This window comes from Pristiophorus japonicus, unplaced genomic scaffold (genome assembly GCF_044704955.1).
Source record: "Pristiophorus japonicus isolate sPriJap1 unplaced genomic scaffold, sPriJap1.hap1 HAP1_SCAFFOLD_29, whole genome shotgun sequence".
In the NCBI taxonomy this organism is placed as follows: Eukaryota; Metazoa; Chordata; class Chondrichthyes; family Pristiophoridae; genus Pristiophorus; species Pristiophorus japonicus.
The window spans coordinates 5,470,793-5,493,902 of NW_027252668.1; the positions used below are offsets into that span (position 1 = coordinate 5,470,793).

General features: G+C 53.8%; 1 pseudogene; it reads left to right on the forward strand.

Moving 5' to 3' along the window:
- LOC139248154 (integrin alpha-X-like) overlaps positions 1-23,110 on the forward strand; it is an 84,919-nt pseudogene that overhangs the window by 15,402 nt on the left and 46,407 nt on the right.

Below are 23,110 nucleotides of genomic sequence, written 5' to 3' on the forward strand. Positions count from 1 at the left end.
AGTGGGGTGGAGAGCGGGGATAGAGGGAGGGTGTGGGGGGAGAGCGGGGCCGAGGGAGTGTGTGGCGGGGTGGGTGGGGGCGATAGGGGAGAACGGGGCTGAGGGAGGATGTAGGGGATGGAGAGCGGAGATGGAGGGACTTACACTACACACACCCACACTCTCACGCGCTCTCGCATACACACACACAAACAAACACACAATCGCACCCTTAAAAACAGAAACAGGCGCGCTCTCACACACACGCCCATTCTCACACAAGCGCTGTCACACACACACACTTTCATACACACCTAGAGAGACACTCAGACACACAAACAGACAGACAAACACATCCAGCAAAGCAGACACACACTCACACACAGATAGTAACATACACAGAGACACAGGTAGAAACACAGATACACACATACATCCTGACACAAACACACACATACATAGGCAGTACTGAGAGAGCGCTGCACTGTCGGAGGGGCAGTACTGAGGGAGCGCTGCACTGTCGGAGGGGCAGTACTGAGGGAGTGCCGTACTGTTGGAGGGGCAGTTATGTGGGAGTGCCGCACTGTCGGAGGGGCAGTACTGAGGGAGTGCCGCACTGTCGGAGGGGCAGTACTGAGGGAGTGCCGCACTGTTGGAGGGGCAGTTATGTGGGAGTGCCGCACTGTCGGAGATCAATACTGAGGGTCTGGAGGCAGGGAATGGGTTCCTACCTTATCTCTGCAGTCGCTCCTTGCCTGACTCCCCCTCCAGCCTATAGATGTCACGTCAACCCTGGTTAGGGAGGCCCTATACTCTCTCTCCACTCCATAAAACCTCCTGCGATGGCGACCTCCCGATCTCCTGGTACACCTGGGCTAGTCCCTGTATCATCGTCCGCCCCCCGCAACCATCCAAGGATGGTCTCTGGATTCCCACCGGCCAATCAGAGGCCTCAAAGGGCTGATGAATATTCAACAACCCAAGGGCTGAGCCAAGCAATGGGCTGGATTGGCTGCTTGACCCGTTGGACCAATCGGAGGAGGGCACCTGACACGACCTCAGGGCTTTGTGGGCGGCTGCGGGCTCATTCTGGGCTGCCCAGGTGTGCGGCGACGCTGCGATCGCCAGGTGTGATGAGTGATGGGGAAATCGGCTGAGCCGCTCTCAATGGCTGAGTCTCGAGCCAAACCCCAGGTTCTCCTTCATAGGATGCTTCCTACTGCAACCGGCTGGCTCAGCCAATGGGCCGCAGTCCAGACTTCCGGTCAGATGGTCGTCTCCACACGGGAACGGGCGGGGCAAGGTCATCTCGGTCCTGCCAAGCGGGCATCACATCACCGGCCAAGGGAAACTGGGACGCCGAGACAATGGGCAAGAGAGAGAGGGAGGGGGAGAGAGAGAGAGAGACACACACACACACGCACGCACGCACGCACGCACACACACACACACACACACGGGGAGAGAGAGAGAGACACACGGAGAGAGCAAGAGATAGAGAGACACACACGCGCGGAGGGAGAAATGGAGAGAGAGAGATACACACACACGGGGAGAGAGAGAGAGGGAGAGACACAGAGAGAGAGAGACTCACACACAGGGAGAGACAGAAAAAAGAGAGATACATAGACAGGGAGAGAGAAAGAGAGACACACAGGGAAAGGGAGAGACGGAGAGAGGGAGAGGGAGAGAGGGTAAAGGAGATAGAGATACAGAGAGAGGGGTGGGAGAGACAGAGAGAGAGAGGGGGAAAGACACGGGAAGAGATAGCGCGAGAGAGAGAGAGAGACAAAGAGAGGGAGTGCGGGAGAGGGACAGAGAGAGAGAGACAGACAGACAGAGAGAGACATAGAGGGAGAGTGAGGGAGGGACAGAGCGAGGGAGAGGGAGGGAGTGAGGGAGAGAGACACAGAGAGAGAGAGAGAGAGACAAACAGAGAGAGAGAGACAGACAGAGCAGGAGAGAGAGGCAGTGAGAAGGACACAGAGAGAAAGAGGGAGAGAGAGACAGACAGAGAGACACACGGAGAAGGAGCGAGACACGCACAGGGAGAGAGGGAGCGAGAGAGACAGAGAGAGTGTGACACATGGAGACAGAGACAGAGGGAGACACGGAGAGAGGAACATAAGAAATAGGAGCAGGAGTCGGCCATAAGGCTCCTCGAGCCTACTCCTCCACTTAATAAGATCATGGCTGATCCAATCATGGACTCAGGTCCACTTCCCTGCCCACTCCCAATAACCCCTTATTCTCTTATCGGTTAAGAAACTGAATAAATTTAAGACAGAGATAGAAAATGATCCAGCTTCCACAGCTCTCTGAGGCACCAAATTCCACAGATTTACAACCCTCCGAGAAGAAATTCCTCCTCATCCTAGTTTTAAATGGGCGGTCCCCTTATTCTAAGAATATGCCCCCTCCGACAGTGCAGCACTCCCTCAGTACTGCCCCTCCCACAGTGCAGCGCTCCCTCAGTACTGCCCCTCCCACAGTGCAGCGCCCCCTCAGTACTGCCCCTCCCACAGTGCAGCGCTCCCTCAGTACTGCCCCTCCCACAGTGCAGCGCCCCCTCAGTACTGCCCCTCCCACAGTGCAGCGCTCCCTCAGTACTGCCCCTCCCACAGCGCAGCGGGGCCCCCTCAGTACTGCCCCTCCCACAGTGCAGCGCTCCCTCAGTACTGCCCCTCCCACAGTGCAGCGCCCCCTCAGTACTGCCCCTCCCACAGTGCAGCACTCCATTAGTATTGCCCCTCTGTCAGTGCAGTGCTCCCTCAGTACTGATCCTCGACGGTGCAACGCTCCCTCAGTACTGCCCCTCTGAGAGACAGAGAGACAGAGAGAGAGAGAGAGAAAAATAGAAACAGCGAGAGAGATAAACAGAGAGAGAGACGGAGACACAGACAGAGAGACGGACGGCCGGAAATAAAGTGCAGACAAATACACACAGTCTTTGATGGGACTGGATAGGGGAAACTTTACTCTGTATCTAACCCCGTGCTGTACCTGTCCGAGGAGTGTTTGATGGGACAGTGTAGAGGGAGCTTTACTCTGTATCCAATCCCGTGCTGTACCTGCCCTGGGAGTGTTTGATGGGACAGTGTAGAGGGAGCTTTACTCTGTATCTAACCCCGTGCTGTATCTGCCCTGAGAGTGTTTGATGGGACAGTGTAGAGGGAGCTTTACTCTGTATCCAATCCCGTGCTGTACCTGCCCTGGGAGTGTTTGATGGGACAGTGTAGAGGGAGCTTTACTCTGTATCCAATCCCGTGCTGTATCTGCCCTGGGAGTGTTTGATGGGACAGTGTAGAGGGAGCTTTACTCTGTATCTAACCCCGTGCTGTATCTGCCCTGGGAGTGTTTGATGGGACAGGGTAGAGACCTTTGGGTGACCCCGGGAATTTCAGCAGTGCACGGATCACGAGGAGGGGGCAGGAAACCACGAGCCCAGAGAACTGAGAAAGGAGGATGTGAGGAAATGAGGCCTCAAACCACAGCTAACTGAGGAAGTGAGTGGCTTTCTTCACTGTCTCCTTGGCTTTGTAGGTCGATGGCTGCAAAGCAGGGATTGAGGGGGGTGTTGGCTCTCATACTGTGCCTGTGCTGTGGTAAGTCAGGGCGAGGGGGCTAGGGGTGTGGGTCCTGAGGGAATGGCTGGGTGGGGTAAGTCAGGGCGAGGGGGGGGGAGGGGTGTGGGTCCTGAGGGAATGGCTGGGTGGGGTAAGTCGGGGGGAGGGGGTGTGGGCCCTGAGGGAATGGCTGGGTGGGGTAAGTCAGGGCGAGGGGGTGTGGGCCCTGAGGGAATGGCTGGGTGGGGTAAGTCAGGGCGAGGGGGTGTGGGCCCTGAGGGAATGGCTGGGTGGGGTAAGTCGGGGCGAGGGGGGGGAGGGGGTGTGGGTCCTGAGGAAATGGCTGGGTGGGGTAAGTCAGGGCGAGGGGGGAGGGGGTGTGGGCCCTGAGGGAATGGCTGGGTGGGGTAAGTCAGGGCGAGGGGGTGTGGGCCCTGAGGGAATGGCTGGGTGGGGTAAGTCGGGGCGAGGGGGGGAGGGGGTGTGGGTCCTGAGGGAATGGCTGGGTGGGGTAAGTCAGGGGGAGGGGTGTGTGCCCTGAGGGAATGTCTGGCTGGGGGATGGAGAGGGCGATGTGGAGGGTCTGTGGATCCTGAGGGAATGGCTGGCTGGGGGAAGGAGGGGGTCTGGGAGTGAGTCGAGCCTCACGTATGTATGAGTGGGAGACCATTCGGCCCTTCATGACCATGCTAGCCCACTGTTAGCACAATCCCAACCCAGTGTTGGCTCTCTCTCAAACTAATCCCACTGCCCTGCTCTCTCCCCATAGCCCTGTGTCAATCTCAAACTAATCCCACTGCCCCGCTCTCTCCCCATAGCCCTGTGTCAATCTCAAACTAATCCCACTGCCCTGCTCTCTCCCCATAGCCCTGTATCAATCTCAAACTAATCCCATTGCCCCGCTCTCTCCCCATAGCCCTGTATCAATCTCAAACTAATCCCACTGCCCTGCTTTCTTCCCATAGCCCTGTGTCAATCCCAAACTAATCCCACTGTCCCGCTCTCCCAAGAGATTACATGCCTGCAAGGCTCTGGGAGTCAGTCTGCATGACCAAGACCACCTATTTCCACCTCCGTAACATCGCCGGTCTCCGTCCCTGCCTCAACACATCCTGTGCTGAAACCCCTCACCCTGCTCTTTGTCCCCGCCGAGACTCCACTGTCCCAACGCTCTCCCAGCTTCCACCCTCCGTAACCGTCAGCTTATCGTAATCTCCTGCTTGCTGCCCCCGTGTCCTAACTCGCACCGAGTCCCGTTCACTCCTCACCCCCTGTGCTCACTGACCTTCATTGGCTCCCGGTCCGGCAATGCCTCGATTTTAAAATTCTCATCTTGGTTCAAATCCCTCCAGCCCTACACCTCTCCCTATCTCTGTAACCTCCTCCAGCCCTACACCCCTCCCTATCTCTGTAACCTCCTCCAGCCCTATACCCCTCCCTATCTCGAACCACCTCCAACCCCTACACCCCTTCCTATCTCTAATCTCCTCCAGCCCCCGCCGCCCCGAGATCTCTGCGCTCTTCCAATGCTGCCCCCTTATGTAGCTCCCGACTTCCATCGCTCCAACATTGGCGGCTGTGACTTCAGCTGCCTGGGCCCTAAGCTCTGGAATTCCCTCCCTTAACCTCTCTGGCTCTCCCTCCTCCTTTAAGAAGCACTTTAAAACCTCCCTCATTGACTAAGCTTTTAGTCACCTGCCCTAATATCTCCTCGAGTCTCGGTGTCAAACCCTGACTGATTTATGCTGCTGTGAAGGGCCTCGGGATGTTTTACTTCGTTAAAGGCGCTATATAAATGCACGTGATTGTTGCGAGATTATCGAAACCAATTAATTGACGGGACTCCCATACTTGTTGGTTTCTCCACCCCCCTTGTTCTCCTTCGCGAAGCCATGGGGCCTTCAAGAAGCTTCAATATTGAGATCGAAAAACCAACTATCTTCAACAGGAGCCGAGAATCGCACTTCGGGCAAACAGTGGCTCAGTTTGAAAGCAGCGAGAAGTGGTGAGTGAGACTGACATACGATTTGGGAGAAGGGACGGAGAGACACCAGTCAGTGTACAGATATCTCCCTGAGGAAGAGGACGGAGAGACACCAGTCAGTGTACAGATATCTCCCTGAGGGAGAGGGACTGAGAGACATCAGTCAATGTACAGATATCTCCCTGAGGGAGAGGGGACTGAGAGACACCCAGTCAGTGTACAGATATCTCCCTGAGGGAGAGGGACTGAGAGACACCAGTCAGTGTACAGATATCTCCCTGAGGGAGAGGGACTGAGAGACACCAGTCAGTGTACAGATATCTCCCTGAGGGAGAGGGGACTGAGAGACACCAGTCAGTGTACAGATATCTCCCTGAGGGAGGAGGGATGGAGAATTCAGTCAGTACGTTAACCTTTAACGGGTAGTTTGAGCTGTTGCAGCTGACTGCTCGAATGTCCGGTGTTTCAGGATGTGAGCATTGTTCCATTGCCTGCGACGAATTCCTGCAGAAAGGTAAATCACACGGAGCTGTAACAATGAGAGAAAGGAGGAAGGATTGCGAGAATGTCCCACAGGTCAAGGACAGGGCTGGTCAGCCAATGTTTGGAGGGTGGGTCAGGAGTTCAAGGGGCTGTCATTTCTGGAGTGTGTGAAGGATCGTGGGGGGGGGGGGTCAACGTAGGGGGAGGGGTGTTGGGCCAAGGGTGGAGAATGGGGTGAGGGGTAGAATTGGGCAAGGGAGCAAATGGGGTGAGTTGTGAGAAGGGGCCAGGGGAAGATGGGGCTTTGTCTCTGTCTCTCTCTCTGCACCCCACTCTCTCTCCCCCAGCGATGCTCTAATTCTCTCTCTCTCTCTCTCTCTCTCTCTCTTCCCTCACCCCCAGCGATGCTCTAATCCTCTCTCTCCCCACCCTGCAGGATTATTGTTGGTGCCCCCATCGAGCGGAATCAGAGTGGCACCACAACGGGAAGAGTCTACAAGTGTCATTACACCCGCGAGTCCTGCAGCCCACTGCCCGTGCGATGTAAGTCCCTCTCCCTCTCCTCTCCCCGTCTACCTCCATCTCTCCCCTTCTGTCAGGCCTGGGGGGCTGTAGGGTGCTCTGCAATCCTTCCAACCCCGCCAAAGCATCGCTCCCTCAGTACTGCCCCTCCGACAGTGCAGTGCTCCCTCAGTACTGCCCCTCCGACAGTGCAGTGCTCCCTCAGTACTGCCCCTCCGACAGTGCAGTGCTCCCTCAGTACTGCCCCTCCGACAGTGCAGCACTCCCTCAGTACTGCCCCTCCGACAGTGCCTCCAGCCCCCAGTATGGAATGGTCGGCGACATGGAGGTGATCGGATTTGGCGCGAACCTCCGTCAGTCTCTAATCTGCCTTCCATGTTTCTCCCCAGCACCTCCCGAAGCAGGAGGCATCTCTCTGGGACTGTACCTGGTGTCACGGCGAAAGGGCAGTCCGCAGATTCTGGTGAGTCTGTGAGTCAATCGAGCCGGGCTCCGTGGGACTAGGCCTGGGGCGCACAATACTACAAGGCCTGGGCTTTTCCTGCTGTGTGTGGAGGGGGGGGGAGCTCTGCACCCACAGTGTGTGTGTGTGTGTGTGTGTGTGTGTGTGTGTGTGTGTGTGCTCGGCACCCACACCGAGTGTGTGTGTGTGTTGGGATGGAGGGTGGGGGGGAGGGGCTCGGTACCCACACCGGGTGTGAGAGTGTGTGGGAGTGGGGGGGAGGGGCTCGGTACCCACACCGGGTGTGAGAGTGTGTGGGGGGGAGGGGCTCGGTACCCACACCGGGTGAGAGAGTGTGTGGGGGGGAGGGGCTCGGTACCCACACCGGGTGTGAGAGTGTGTGGGGGGGAGGGGCTCGGTACCCACACCGGGTGTGAGAGTGTGTGGGGGGGAGGGGCTCGGTACCCACACCGGGTGTGTGGGGGGGAGGGGCTCGGTACCCACACCGGGTGTGAGAGTGTGTGGAGGGGAGGGGCTCGGTACCCACACCGGGTGTGAGAGTGTGTGGGGGGGAGGGGCTCAGTACCCACACCGGGTGTGAGAGTGTGTGGGGGGGAGGGGCTCGGTACCCACACCGGGTGTGAGAGTGTGTGGGGGGGAGGGGCTCAGTAACCACACCGGGTGTGAGAGTGTGTGGGGGGGAGGGGCTCGGTACCCACACCGGGTGTGAGAGTGTGTGGGGGGGAGGGGCTCGGTACCCACACCGGGTGTGAGAGTGTGTGGGGGGGAGGGGCTCGGTACCTACACCGGGTGTGAGAGTGTGTGGAGGGGAGGGGCTCAGTACCCACACCTGGTGTGAGAGTGTGTGGGGGGGAGGGGCTTGGTACCCACACCGGGTGTGAGAGTGTGTGGGGGGGGAGGATGGGGGGGGAGGGGCTCGGTACCCACACCGGGTGTGAGAGTGTGTGGGGGGGAGGGGCTCGGTACCCACACCGGGTGTGAGAGTGTGTGGGGGGGAGGGGCTCAGTACCCACACCGGGTGTGAGAGTGTGTGGGGGGGAGGGGCTCGGTACCCACACCGGGTGTGAGAGTGTGTGGGGGGGAGGGGCTCGGTACCCACACCGGGTGTGAGAGTGTGTGGGGGGGAGGGGCTCGGTACCCACACCGGGTGTGAGAGTGTGTGGGGGGGAGGGGCTGGTACCCACACCGGGTGTGTGGGGGTGGAGGGTGGGGGGGGAGGGGCTCGGTACCCACACCGGGTGTGAGAGTGTGTGGGGATGAGGGGGAGGGGCTTGGTATCCACACCGGGTGTGAGATCGGCAAACTCAACACGAACAAGTTTTTTTTTAAATCGTTCCTGGGATGTGGATGTCGTTGGCAAGGCCGGCATTTATTGCCCATTACTAATCACCCTTGAGAAGGTGGTGGTGAGCTGCCTTCATGAACCGCTGCAGTCCGTGTGGTGAAGGTGCTCCCACAGTGCTGTCAGGGAGGGAATTCCAGGATTTTGACCCAGCGACGATGAAGGAACGGCCGATATATTTCCAAATCTGGATGGTGTGGAACGTGGAGGTGGTGGTGTTCCCATGCACCTGCTGCCTTTGTCCTTCTAGGTGATAGAGGTCGTGGGTTTGGGAGGTGCTGCCGAAGAAGCCTTGGCGAGTTGCTGCTGTGCATCTTGTAGATGGTACACACTGCAGCCACGGTGCGCCGGTGGTGGAGGGAGTGAATGTTTAAGGTGGCGGATGGGGTGCCGATCCAGCGGGCTGCTTTGTCCTGGAATATGTCGAGCTTCTTGAGTGTTGTTGGAACTGCACTCATCCAGGTAAAAAAGTGGAGAGTGTTCCATCACAACCCTGACTTGTGCCTTGTAGATGGTGGAAAGGCTTTGTGGAGTCAGGAGGTGAGACACGCACCGCAGAATACCCAGCCTCTGACCTGCTCTTGTTGCCACAGTATTTATGTGGCTGGTCCAGTTAAGTTTCTGGTCAATGGTGACCCCTCAGGATGTTGATGGTGAGGGATTCGGCGATGGTAATGCCGTTGAATGTTAGACTCTCAGTTGTTGGAGATAATCACTGCGGTGCTCCCTCAGGACTAACAACCTTGGAGTGTGGGCTTGGATTATGGGGCTCGAGTCTCTGGGGTGTGTGTGGGGCTCGAACTCACCACCTTCTGAGCCAGACTAACCACAGCCTTCTGGCTAAGGATATCTTCAGGCCATCTCCGGAGCCTGAATCCTCTTCAATTTGTGTCTTCCTGCTCTCTTAGGCTTGTGGTCCAACCCTCTCCCACGCCTGTGGGATCAACATGTACCAGAACGGAGTCTGTTACCTCTTCAACAGCCAGCTCGAGCACGTGAACAGATTCCCTCCACAGACACAAGGTCACTACTCCACTTCATTAATGCTGAGAGGTTGTTTCCCCTTACTAGAGAGTCCAGAACCAGGGGGCATAGTCTCAGGAAAAGGGATCGGCCATTTAGGACTGAGAGGAGCAGGAATTTCTTCAGTCAGAGGGATGTGAATCTTTGGAATTCTCTGCCCCAGAGGACTGTGGATACTGAATCGTTGAGTATATTCAAGGCGAGATAGATGGATTTTTGGACTCTGGGGCAATCAAGGGATATGGAGATCAGGCGAGGAAATGGAGTTGAGGTCGAAGTTCAGCCATGATCTTATTGAATGGCGGAGTGGGCTCGAGGGGCAGTATGGACTATGTTCTGATGTTCTTAATCTGAATGTGAGCGGGCAATTTCTTGTCAAGGTTAGATACAGAGTAAAGCTCCCTCTACACTGTCCCATCAAACACGTCGGTCGGTCGGTCGGTCGGTCGGTCCGACTTCTCCCGAATCAAGGATTTCATGATCGCCATGCTACGGCGCTTCCACCATCGCGACGCACAGGTGAGGCACGGAGTCCTTCTCCTCCTCCCTCCTCTCTCTCTCTCTCTCTCTCTCTCTCTCTCTCTCTCTCTCTCTCTCTCTCTCTCTCTCTCTCTCTCTCTCTCTCTCTCTCTCTCTCTCTCTCTCTCTCTCTCTCTCTCCCTCCTCCCCATATCCTCCTTGTCTTAATCCCTCTCTCCCTCCCTCTCTCTCTCCTCCCCCCACTCTCTCACTCCGCACACCCCTCTCTCCCTCCCTCTTCCCACCTCCTTCCCCTCCCCCATTACCCCCCTCTCTCCAAGCCACTCTCATCCCTCCCTGCCCTCCCCCTCCCACTCCACACTGTCCCCCACTTCTGCAGCTCTATCACCCACCCCTCCTCCCCTACCTCTCCTTAATTCCTTGGGTGGGATATTAAAGGGTACTGGAAGGGAGGTTGAGTGAGATTAGACTGGGTGTGATATTAAAGGGTATGGGGAGTGAGGGGGAGAGTGGGATTAGACTGGATGGGATATTAAAGGGTACGGGGAGTGAAGGGGAGAGTGGGATTAGACTGGGTGGGATATTAAAGGGTACAGGGAGTGAGGGGGAGAGTGGGATTAGACTTGGTGGGTATTAAAGGGTACGGGGAGTGAGGGGGAAAGTCGGATTAAACTGGGTGGGGTATTAAAGGGTATGGGGAGGGAGAGGGAGAGTGGGATTAGACTGGGTGGGATATTAAAGGGTATGGGGAGTGTGGGGTGAGTGGGATTTGACTGGGTGGGGTATTAAAGGGGAGTGCACATACGGTAACCTATTTCACAAGCTGTGTACAGGGAAAGATTTGGAAATTCTCATTGCCTGCATGAACTGACTATTCACTTCCCCCTCGCGCACGTTACTGAGGAAGTTAGACGAGAATTATAGTCTCACTCCCAATTTCACAACGGATTACTAACAGAGAAGGCAGACTTGCAACTCTATAGCGCCTTTCACCCCCTCAGGAGGTCCCGCAGCCAATGAAGGAGTTTTTGAAGTGTAGTCACTGTTGTAATGTAGGAAACGTGGGAAATTTGTGCACAGCAAGCTCCCACAGACAGCAAACCAGATCATCTGATGTTGATTGGGGAGGACATCTTTGTGGAGCACAGCGGGCTGAGGGCCAACTCCCGGCGGGTCATGGTCGTCATCACCGACGGGAAGTCCAACGATCCCGGCACCACCTTCACCGAGGCTATCGCTCAGGCCGAGGGCAAACACATCCTCCGGTTCGCCGTCGGGGTGAGGATGGGGGGAGGGGAGAGGATGGGGGGAGGGGAGGGGACGGGAGAAGGGGAAAGGAGGGAGGGAGGGAGGGGGGAGAGGAGAGGGGAGGGGAGGGGTCCAGGAGGGAGGGGGCTGGGAGGAGAGCGGAGGAGAGGGAGTAAGAGAGGAGGAGAGAGGCTGACTGGGGAGAGAAGAGGAGGGGAAGTGAGGGGAGGGGATGAGAGAGGAGGGGTAGAAAGGAGAGGGGAGGAGTGGAAAGGAGAGGGGAGGTGAGGTTAGGGGGAGGAGAGTGTGGGGGAGGGGAGGAGAGGGGAGGGTAGCGGAGGGGGGGCGAAGGAGAGGAGAGGGGAAGGAAGTGAGGAGAGGGGACGGGTGGGGAGTGGAGCGGAGGAGAGGGGACGGGTGGGGAGTGGAGCGGAGGAGAGGGGACGGGTGGGGAGGGGAGCGGAGGAGAGGGAAGAGGAGGAGTGGGGAGGGGAGCGGAGGAGGGGGAAGGGGAGGACTGGGGAGGAAAGGCTGCCGGAGGGGAGAGTGAACATAAGAAATAGGAGCAGGAGTAGGTCACTTGGCCCCTCGAGCCTGCTCCGCCATTCAATAAGATCGTGGCTGATCTGATCTTGGCCTCAATTCACATTCCCCGCCCTCTTCCCATAATCCTTCACTCCCTACTCATTCAGAAATCTGTCTATCTCCACCTTGAATATATTCAATGACCCAGCCCTCCACAGCTCTCTGCGGCAGAGATTTCCAAAGATTCACGACCCTCTGAGAGAAGAAATTCTTCCTCATTTCCGATTTAAATGGGCGACCCCTTATTCCGAAGCTATGCCTCCTAGTGCTAGATTCCCCCACGAGGGGAAACATCCTCTCTGCAAATACCCTGTCAAGCTCCTTGAGAATCGTACACGTTTCAATAAGATCACCTCTCATTCTTCTAACCTGCAATGAGTATAGGCCCAAAACTGCTTAACCTTTCTCCATATAACAACCCCCTCATCTCTGGAATCAACTTTGTGAATCTTCTTTGAACTGCTTCCAATGCAAGTATATCCCTCCTTTAAAATGGAGACCAAAACTGTACGCAGTACTCCAGGTGTGGCCTCACCTGTACAGTTGTAGCAGGACTTCTCTGCTTTTATACTCTATCCCCCTTGCAATAAAGGCCAACATTCAATTTGCCTTCCTAATTACTTGCTGTACCTGCATACTAACTTTTTGTGTTTCATACACAAGGATCCCCAGGTCCCTCTGTACTGCAGCACTTTGTCATCTCTCCCCATTTAAATAATAATTCACTTTTTTATTTTGCCTACCAAAGTGGATAACCTCACATTTTCCCACATTGTACTCCACCTGCCAAATATTTGCCCACTCACAGCCTATCTACGTCCCTCTGCTGATTCTTTGTGTTCTCCTCACAACTTGCTTTTCCTCCCATCTTTGTATCATCAGCAAATTCGGCGACACGACACTCGGTCCCTTCATCCAAGTCATTAATATAGATTGTAAATAGTTGAGGTCCCAGCACTGATCCCTGAGGCACCCCACTGGTCATTGTTTGCCAACCTGAAAATGACCCATTTATCCTGAGACTCTGTTTTCTGTTCGTTAACCAATCCTCTATCCATGCTGATATATTATTCCCAACCCCATGAGCTTTTATCTTGTGCAGTAACCTTTATGTGGCACCTTATCGAATGCCTTCTGGAAATCCAAATACACCACATCCACTGGTTCCCCTTTATCCACCCTGTTCGTTACATCCTCAAAGAATGCCAGCAAATTTGACAAACATGATTTCCCTTTCATAAAACCATGCTGACTCTGCTTGACTGCATTATGATTTTCTAAATGTTCTACTGCTTCCTTAATAATGGACTGCAGCATTTTCCCAATGTCAGATGTTAGTTTAACTGGTCTATAGTTTCCTGCTTTCTGTCTCCCTCCTTTGTTAAATCGGGGCGTTACATTTGCGGGTTTCCAATCCGCTGGGACCTTCTCAGAATCTATAGAATTTTGGTAGATTACAACCAATACATCCACTATCTCTGCAGCCACTTCTTTTAAGACCTTAGGATGTAGGCCATCAGGAGCACAGGACTTGTCCACCTTTAGTCCCATTAGTTTGCCTAGTACTTGTTCTCTAGTGATAGTTTTAAGTTCCCCTCCCCCAATAGCCCCTTGATTATCAATTATTGAGATGCTTTTTGTGTCTTCTACTGTGAAGACTGATACAAAATATTTGTTCAAAGTCTCTGCCATTTCTCTGTTTCCCATTATTAATTCCCCGGTCTCATCCTCTAAGGGACCAACGTTTACTTGAGCTACTTGTTCCCTTTTTGTATACCTGTAGAAGCTCTTAAACTCTGTTTTTATATTTCTTGCAAGTTTACTCTCAAAAGCTATTTTCTCGCTCTTTATAATTTTTTTAGTTGTCCTTTGCTGGTTTCTAAAAAATTCCCAATCCTCTGGCCTTTCACTAATCTTCGCAACATCATATACCTGTATTTCAATTTGATACCGTCCTTTACTTCCTTAGTTAGCCACGGATGGTTCTGTGGGGACAAGGGATGGGAGAGGAGGAATGGGGGGGAGGTTGTCTCAGGATGAGGCGGGGGGGAGAGATGGAGGGGAGAGGAAAGGAGGGGATGGGAGGAAAGGCTGATGGAGGGGAGGAGGAGGAGGAGGGACAAGGGATGGGAGAGGAGAAATGGGGGGACAAGGGATCTGAGAGGAGGAATGGGGGGGACAAGGGATGGGAGAGGAGGAATGGGGACAAGGGATGGGAGAGGAGGAATGGGGACAAGAGATGGGAGAGGAGGAATGGGGACAAGGGATGGGAGAGGAGGAATGGGGGGACAAGGGATGGGAGAGGAGGAATGGGGGGACAAGGGATGGGAGAGGAGGAATGGGGGACAAGGGATGGGAGAGGAGGAATGGGGGGGACAAGGGATGGGAGAGGAGGAATGGGGGGGACAAGGGATGGGAGAGGAGGAATGGGGGGGACAAGGGATGGGAGAGGAGGAATGGGGGGGACAAGGGATGGGAGAGGAGGAATGGGGGGACAAGGGATGGGAGAGGAGGAATGGGGGAACAAGGGATGGGAGAGGAGGAATGGGGGACAAGGGATGGGAGAGGAGGAATGGGGGGACAAGGGATGGGAGAGGAGGAATAGGGGTGGTGTCTCCGGGTGAGAGGGTCGGAAGGGGAGTGCAGGTGCTTTAATCCGGCCAATGACCATCTCGCACTATGTCTCCCCCCCGGGTCAGGTGGGACCCGACTTTCAGAGCGCGGATGGACGGCGGGAATTGACGCTCATCGCCTCTAACTCCACCAATGACACCGTCTTCTCCATGCAGAACTACGCAGCACTGGGGACCATCCAGGAGATGCTGCAGGCCAAGATCTTCGCTATCGAAGGTGCAGGAGAGAGAGAGAGACAGAGATGGAGAGAGAGAGTGTGAGGGACAGAGAGAGAGAAAGACAAAGCGAGTGAGAGTGTGTGAGAGACAGAGTGAGAGAAAGACAGAGCGAGTGAGAGACAGAGAGTGAGAGTGTGTGAGAGACAGAGTGACAGAGAGACAGAGAGAGTGAGTGAGGGTGTGTGAGAGTGTGAGAGATAGAGAATGAGACACGGCTGACACTCTGGTCCCTGAACACAGCAGACTCACACCGGGATTGAAATGCCGGGGTAATTCCAGACTCACACCGGGACTGAAATGCCGGGGTAATTCCAGACTCACACCGGGACTGAAATGCCGGGGTAATTCCAGACTCACACCGGGACTGAAATGCCGGGGTAATTCCAGACTCACACCGGGACTGAAATGCCGGGATAATTCCAGACTCACACCGGGACTGAAATGCCGGGGTAATTCCAGGCTCACACTGGGACTGAAATTCCGGGGTAATTCCAGACTCACACCGGGACTGAAATGCCGGGGTAATTCCAGACTCACACCGGGACTGAAATGCCAGAGTAATTCCAGACTCACACCGGGACTGAAATGCCGGGGTAATTCCAGACTCACACCGGGACTGAAATGCCGGGGTAATTCCAGACTCACACTGGGACTGAAATTCCGGGGTAATTCCAGACTCACACTGGGACTGAAATTCCGGGGTAATTCCAGACTCACACCGGGACTGAAATGCCGGGGTAATTCCAGACTCACACCGGGACTGAAATGACGGGGTAATTCCAGACTCACACCGGGACTGAAATTCCGGGGTAATTCCAGACTCACACCGGGACTGAAATGCCGGGGTAATTCCAGACTCACACCGGGACTGAAATGCTGGGGTAATTACAGACTCACACCGGGACTGAAATGCCGGGGTAATTCCAGACTCACACCGGGACTGAAATGCTGGGGTAATTACAGACTCACACCGGGATTGAAATGCCGGGGTAATTCCAGGCTCACACCGGGACTGAAATTCCGTGGTAATTCCAGACTCACACCGGGACTGAAATTCCGGGGTAATTCCAGACTCACACCGGGACTGAAATGCCGGGGTAATTCTAGACTCACACCGGGACTGAAATGCCAGGGTAATTCCAGACTCTCACACTAAAATCTGATTCTTCCTATTCCCAATTCTGACAGGGGCTCAGGGAATAGTGAATACCTCTTCCTTTGTGAATGAGATGAGCCAGGAAGGTTTCAGCTCTCTCCTGACATCGGTGAGTCAAAGTGCGACAAGGGTGTGCGATTAAACACAGAACACACAGGCTCCAGTGTCTCTTGTACAGATACAATTACACAGTCTGACAGCACAGAGACAGGCCATTCTGCCCAACTGGTCCGTGCCGCTGCTTATGCTCCACACGAGCCTCCTCCCACCCCTCCTCATCTCAGCCCATCACCATATCCTTCTATTCCTTTCTCCGTCCTGCGTTTATCCAGCTTCCCCTTAAATGCATCTGTGCTATTCGCCTCAACCACTCCCTGTGGTAGCGAGTTCCACATTCTCACCACTCTCTGGGTAAAGAAGTTTCTCCTGAATTCCCTGTTGGGTTTAGTAGTGACTATCTTATCTTGATGGCCCATAGTTCTCGCCCCACATGTGGAAACATATTCTCCACGTCTACTCTATCGAACTATTTCATAATCTTCAAGACCTCTATCAGATCACCCCTCAGTCTTCTCTTTTCTAGAGTAATGAGGCCCAACCTATTGAATCTTTCCTGACAAGAATAACTTCTCAGTTATGGTAGCAGCTTTGTAAATAGTTTTTGCACCTTCCCCAGTGCATTTTTGTAAGATCGAGGCTAGAACTGTGCACAGTGCTCCAAGTGTGGTCTAACCAGACCAGAACTGTACGCAGTGCTCCAAGTGTGGTCTCACCAGACCAGAACTGTGCACAGTGCTCCAAGTGTGGTCTAACCAGACCAGAACTGTGCACAGTGCTCCAAGTGTGGTCTAACCAGACCAGAACTGTGCACAGTGCTCCAAGTGTGGTCTAACCAGACCAGAACTGAACACAGTGCTCCAAGTGTTTAAGAAGGGAAAAAGGGATACGCCGAGTAATTACAGGTCTGACAGCCTAACCTCAGTTGTGGGAAAACTACTGGAAACATCCTGAAAGATAGGGTAAATCTGCATTTGGATAGGCAAGGATTATTTAGGGACAGTCAGCACGGATTTGTTAAAGGAAGATCGTGTTTGACTAACCTGATTGAATTTTTTGAGGAGATATCCAAGAGGGTTGATGAGGTAGTGCGTACGATGTAGTATATCTGGACTTTATCAAGGCTTTTGATAAGATCCCGCATGGTAGACTGGTCATGAAGGTTAAAGCCCATGGGATCCAGGGAAAAGTGGCAAGTTGGATCCAAAATTGGCTCGGAGGTAGGAAGCAAAGGGTAATGATTGATGGATGTTTGTCTGACTGGAAGGATATTTCCAGTGAGGTTCCACAGGGCTCAGTATTGGGTCCCTTGCTTTTTGTGGTATATATCAACGATTTAGATTTGAAGATAGGGCGTATGATTAAGAAGTTTGCAGACGACACTAACATTGGCTGCGTGGTTGATAATGAAGAGGAAAGTCATGGGCTGCAGGAGGATATCAATCTACTGGTCAGGTGGGCAGAGCAGTGGAAATGGAATTTAATTCAGAGAAGTGTGAGGTGATGCACTTTGGGAGGGCTAATAAGGAAAGGGTATACACATTAAGCGGTAGGCCACTTAATAGTGTAGATGAACAAAGGGACCTTGGAGTGCTCGTCCACAGATCCCTGAAAGTAGCAGGCCAGGTGGATAAGGTGGTTAAGAAGGCATACGGAACACTTGCCTTTATTGGCCGAGGCATAGAATATAAGAGCAGGGAGATTATGCTTAAATTGTATAATACTTTGGTTAGGCTCAGCTGGAGTATTGCATGCAGTTCTGGTCGCCGTATTATAGGAAGGACATGATGGCACGAGAGAGGGTGCAGAGGAGATTTATTAGGATGCTGCCTGGAATGGAGAATGTTAGTTATGAGGATAGATTGGATAGGCTGGGTTTGTTCTCATTGTAACAGAGGAAGTTGAGAGGAGACCTCATTGAGGTGTACAACATATTGAGGGGCCTGGACATAGTGGAAAGTAAGGGTCTATTGCGAGGGGGCATAGTTTTAAGGTGGCTGGTGGAAGGTTTAGAGGGGATTTAAGGAGGGGCTTCTTTACGCAGAGGGTTGTGGGGATCTGGAACTCGCTGCCTGGAAGAATGGTGGATGCAGAAACCCTCACCACTTTTAAGAGATGGTTGGATGGGCACTTGAAGTGCCGTAACCTGCAGGGTTACGGACCTAGAGCTGGTAATTGGGATTAAACTGGATGACCTTTTGTTGGACGGCGCAGATATAATGGTAAGTACTGCAGGGAATAGAATATGGCCAGGGTGATCTCATGGACGAGTGTCGATCGCCTGGATGGGTCGGAGAGGAATTTTCCCAGATTTCTTCTCCCTAAATTGGCCTGGGTTTTTAATCTGGTTTTTGCCTCTCCCAGGAGATCACAAGGCTCCAGTTGGGGTGGAGTGTAGATGTTTCAGTATAAGGGGTGTCGTAGTTGTGTGAGGCAGACTGGTTGGGCTGAGTGCTCTTTGCCTTTGTTCATAGGTTTATATATAACCTTTAGGGCTGCTGATCAAGGGCCAAGCGGCTCTTTATCGGCCGGCGCGGACACAATGGGCTGAAATGGCCTCCTTCTGCGCTGTAAATTTCTATGTTTCTAACTGTGCCCAGTGCTACGTGTGGTCTAACCAGACCAGAACTGTTCACAATGTTCCAAGTGTGGTCTGACCAGACCAGAACTGTGCACAGTGCTCCAAGTGTGGTCTAACCAGACCAGAACTGTTCACAATGTTCCAAGTGTGGTCTAACCAGACCAGAACTGTGCACAGTGCTCCAAGTGTGGTCTAACCAGACCAGAACCGTGCACAGTGCTCCAAGTGTGGTCTAACCAGACCAGAACTGTGCACAGTGCTCCAAGTGTGGTCTAACCAGACCAGAACTGTACACCGTGCTCCAAGTGTCGTCTAATCAAGGTTCGATACAAGTTTAGCACAACTTCTCTGCTTTTCAATTCTATCCCTCTAGAAATGAACCCTAGTGCTTGATTTGCTTTTTTCCCCAATGGCCTAATTAACCTGAAAGATTCGAAGTAAATACACAGGTCGATAAGATAGTTAAAAAGGCAGATGGAATGCTTTCCTTTATTAGCCGAGGCGTCGAATATAAGAACTGTCTAAAACATGAGTTGGGCCACAGCTAGAGTACTACGTGCAGTTCTGGTCACCACATTACAGGAAAGATGTGATTGCACTTGAGAGGGTCGAGTGGAGATTTACGAGGATGTTGCCTGGACTGGAGAATTTTAGTTATGAGGAAAGATTAGATCAGCTGGGTCTGTTTTCTTTGGAACAGAGGAATCTAAGGGGAGACCTGATTGAGATCCATAAAATTCTGAAGGGCCGAGATAGAGTGGATAGGAAGGATCTGTTTTCCTTGGCAGAGACGTCAATAACCAGGGGGCATAGATTTAAAGTATTTGGTAGGCGGTTTAGAGGAGATTTGAGGTGAAATGTCTTCACCCAGAGGGTGGTGGGGGTCTGGAACTCACTACCTGAAAGGATGGTAGAGGCAGAAACCCTCAACACATTTAAAAAGTACTTGGATATACATTTCAAGTGTCGTAACCTACAGGGCGACGGACCAAGAGCTGGAAAGTGGGATTAGGCTGGGTAGCTCTTTGTCGGCCAGCACGGACATGATGGGCCGAATGGCCTCCTTCCGTGCTGTAAATTTCTATGTTTCTATGATGGTGTGACATCAAATATACACACGGTGTGAGCACTGACACTGATCAAATATACACACGTGTGAGCACTGACACTGATCAAATATACACACGGTGTGAGCACTGACACTGATCAAATATACACACGGTGTGAGCACTGACACTGATCAAATATACACACGGTGTGAGCACTGACACTGATCAAATATACACACGGTGTGAGCACTGACACTGATCAAATACACACACAGTGTGAGCACTGACACTGATCAAACATACACACGGTGTCAGCACTGACACTGATCAAATATACACACGGTGTCAGCACTGACACTGATCAAATATACACACGTGTGAGCACTGACACTGATCAAATATACACACGGTATGAGCACTGACACTGATCAAATATACACACGGTGTGAGCACTGACACTGATCAAATATACACACGGTGTGAGCACTGACACTGATCAAATACACACAGTGTGAGCACTGACACTGATCAAATATACACACATGGTGTGAGCACTGACACTGATCAAATACACACGGTGTGAGCACTGACACTGATCAAATATACACACGATGTGAGCACTGACACTGATCAAATATACACACGGTGTGAGCACTGACACTGATCAAATACACACACAGTGTGAGCACTGACACTGATCAAATATACACACGGTGTGAGCACTGACACTGATCAAATATACACACGGTGTGAGCACTGACACTGATCAAATATACACACGTGTGAGCACTGACACTGATCAAATATACACACGGTGTGAGCACTGACACTGGTTTCTCTGCACATGAGCTGAGGAGTCTCCAGGTTTTTGTGTCCTTTGGTGCGCAGTGTAAAGGTATTGGGATTTGGGGGGCGGTGGGGGTCGAGAAGGAACCCCTGGGACGCAGGTCACGAAACCCCTGGGGTCAACACCAAGCACAGGACAGGGGCAACATCTCAAGGACTTGTCTATGTTTCAGGATACAGTGGTACTGGGATTCCTGGGTGCGTATGGTTGGAGCGGAGGATTACTGCTTTACCGAGGACACAAACAGATCTTCATCAACATCTCCAGCTCCGACAAAGATATCAGAAACAGCTAGGTAAGCTCCACTTTAATTACCTCTGCACTGTCCCATCAAATACTCCAAGGGCGGGTACAGCGCGGGTTAGATACAGCGTAAAGCTCCCTCTACACTGTACCCATCAAACACTCCCAGGGCAGGTACAGCACGGGGTTAGATACAGCGTAAAGCTCCCTCTATACTGTCCCATCAAACATTCCCAGGGCAGGTACAGCACGGGTTAGATACAGCGTAAAGCTCCCTCTACGCTGTCCCATCAAACACTCCCAGGGCAGGTACTGCATGGGGTTAGATACAGAGTAAAGCTCCCTCTACACTGTCCCTTCAAACACGCCCAGGGCAGGTACAGCACGGGATTAGATACAGAGTAAAGCTCCCTCTACACTGTCCCATCAAACACTCCCAGGGCAGGTACAGCACGGGGTTAGATACAGCGTAAAGCTCCCTCTACACTGTCCCATCAAACACTCCCAGGGCAGGTACAGCACAGGGTTAGATACAGAGTAAAGCTCCCTCTGCACTGTCCCATCAAACACTGCACTCTGATCCGGCAGGATACTCTGTGCAGGAGGCCACTCGGTCCGGGGAGGTGTTCTATGTTGCGGGAGCCTCTCGCTATCAGCACAGAGGGGAGGTGATCGTTTTCCGGCAAGGAGTGAACGGCAGCTGGGAGGATGGGCAGCACATCCCAGGAGAGCAGGTAAGCACTGTTGGGTATGATAGGTCTTGTCAGTGTGGTTCAGGGGGCACTGTCAGAGGATCAGTACTGAGGGAGCGCTGCACTGTCGGAGGGTCAGTACTGAGGGAGCGCGGCACTGTCGGAGGGTCAGTACTGAGGGAGTGCTGCACTTTCGGAGGGTCAGTACTGAGGGAGCGCGACACTGTCGGAGGGGCAGTACTGAGGGAGCGCCGCACTGTCGGAGGGACAGTACTGAGGGAGTGCTGCACTGTCGGAGGGGCAGTACTGAGGGAGCGCCGCACTGTCGGAGGGGCAGTACTGAGGGAGCGCTGCACTGTCGGAGGGTCAGTACTGAGGGAGCGCCGCACTGTCGGAGGGGCAGTTTTGAGGGAGCGCTGCACTGTCGGAGGGGCAGTACTGAGGGAGTGCTGCACTGTCAGAGGGTCAGTACTGAGGGAGTGCTGCACTTTCGGAGGGTCAGTACTGAGGGAGCGCGACACTGTCGGAGGGGCAGTACTGAGGGAGCGCCGCACTGTCGGAGGGACAGTACTGAGGGAGTGCTGCACTGTCGGAGGGGCAGTACTGAGGGAGCGCCGCACTGTCGGAGGGGCAGTACTGAGGGAGCGCTGCACTGTCGGAGGGTCAGTACTGAGGGAGCACTGCACTGTCGGAGGGGCAGTACTGAGGGAGCGCCGCACTGTCGGAGGGGCAGTTTTGAGGGAGCGCTGCACTGTCGGAGGGGCAGTACTGAGGGAGTGCTGCACTGTCAGAGGGTCAGTACTGAGGGAGTGCCGCACTGTCGGAGGGGCTGTACTGAGGGAGCGCGACACTGTCGGAGGGGCAGTTTTGAGGGAGCGCTGCACTGTCGGAGGGGCAGTACTGAGGGAGTGCTGCACTGTCAGAGGGTCAGTACTGAGGGAGTGCCGCACTGTCGGAGGGGCTGTACTGAGGGAGCGCGACACTGTCGGAGGGGCAGTACTGAGGGAGCGCCGCACTGTCGGAGGGACAGTACTGAGGGAGCGCCGCACTGTCGGAGGGACAGTACTGAGGGAGCGCTGCACTGTCGGAGGGACAGTACTGAGGGAGCGCCGCACTGTCGGAGGGACAGTACTGAGGGAGTGCTGCACTGTTGGAGGGGCAGTACTGAGGGAGCGCCGCACTGTCGGAGGGGCAGTACTGAGGGAGTGCTGCACTGTCAGAGGGTCAGGACTGAGGGAGTGCTGCACTGTCGGAGGGGCAGGACTGAGGGAGTGTGACTCGGAGCGGAACGTGGAGATGGTGGTGTTCCCATGAACCTGCTGCCCTTGTCCTTCTAGACGGTAGAGGTTGTGGGTTTGGGAGGTGCTGCAGTGCATCTTGTAGATGGTACACACCGCAGGTACGGTGTGCCGGTGGTGGAGGGAGTGAATGTTTAAGGTGGTAGATGGGGTGCAGATCAAGCGGGCTGCTTTGTCCTGGATGGTGTCAAGGTTTTTGAGTGTTGTTGGAGCTGCGCTCATCCAGGCAAGTGGAGAGTATTCCATCACACTGCTGACTTGTACCTTGTAGATGGTGGAAAGGCTTTGGGGAGTCAGGAGGTGAGACACTCAATGCAGACTACCCAGCCTCTGACCTGCTCTTGTAATGAGGCAACAGATCTGACTCCTTCTGTGCTGGAGGGGTCGTTGTCCGATTCATAGAATCATAGAAATTTACAGCACGGGAGGAGTCCATTCCGGCCCATCGTGTCCGTGACGGCTGACAGAACTATCCAGCCTAATCCCACTTTCCAGCTCTAGATCCGTAGCTCTGTAGGTTACAGCACTTCAAGTGCACTTCCAAGTACTTTTTAAATGTGGTGAGGCTTTCTGCCTCTATTACCCTTTCAGGCAGTGAGTTCCAGACTCCCACCACCCTCTGGGTGAAGACATTTCCCCTCAAATCCCCTCTAAACCTCC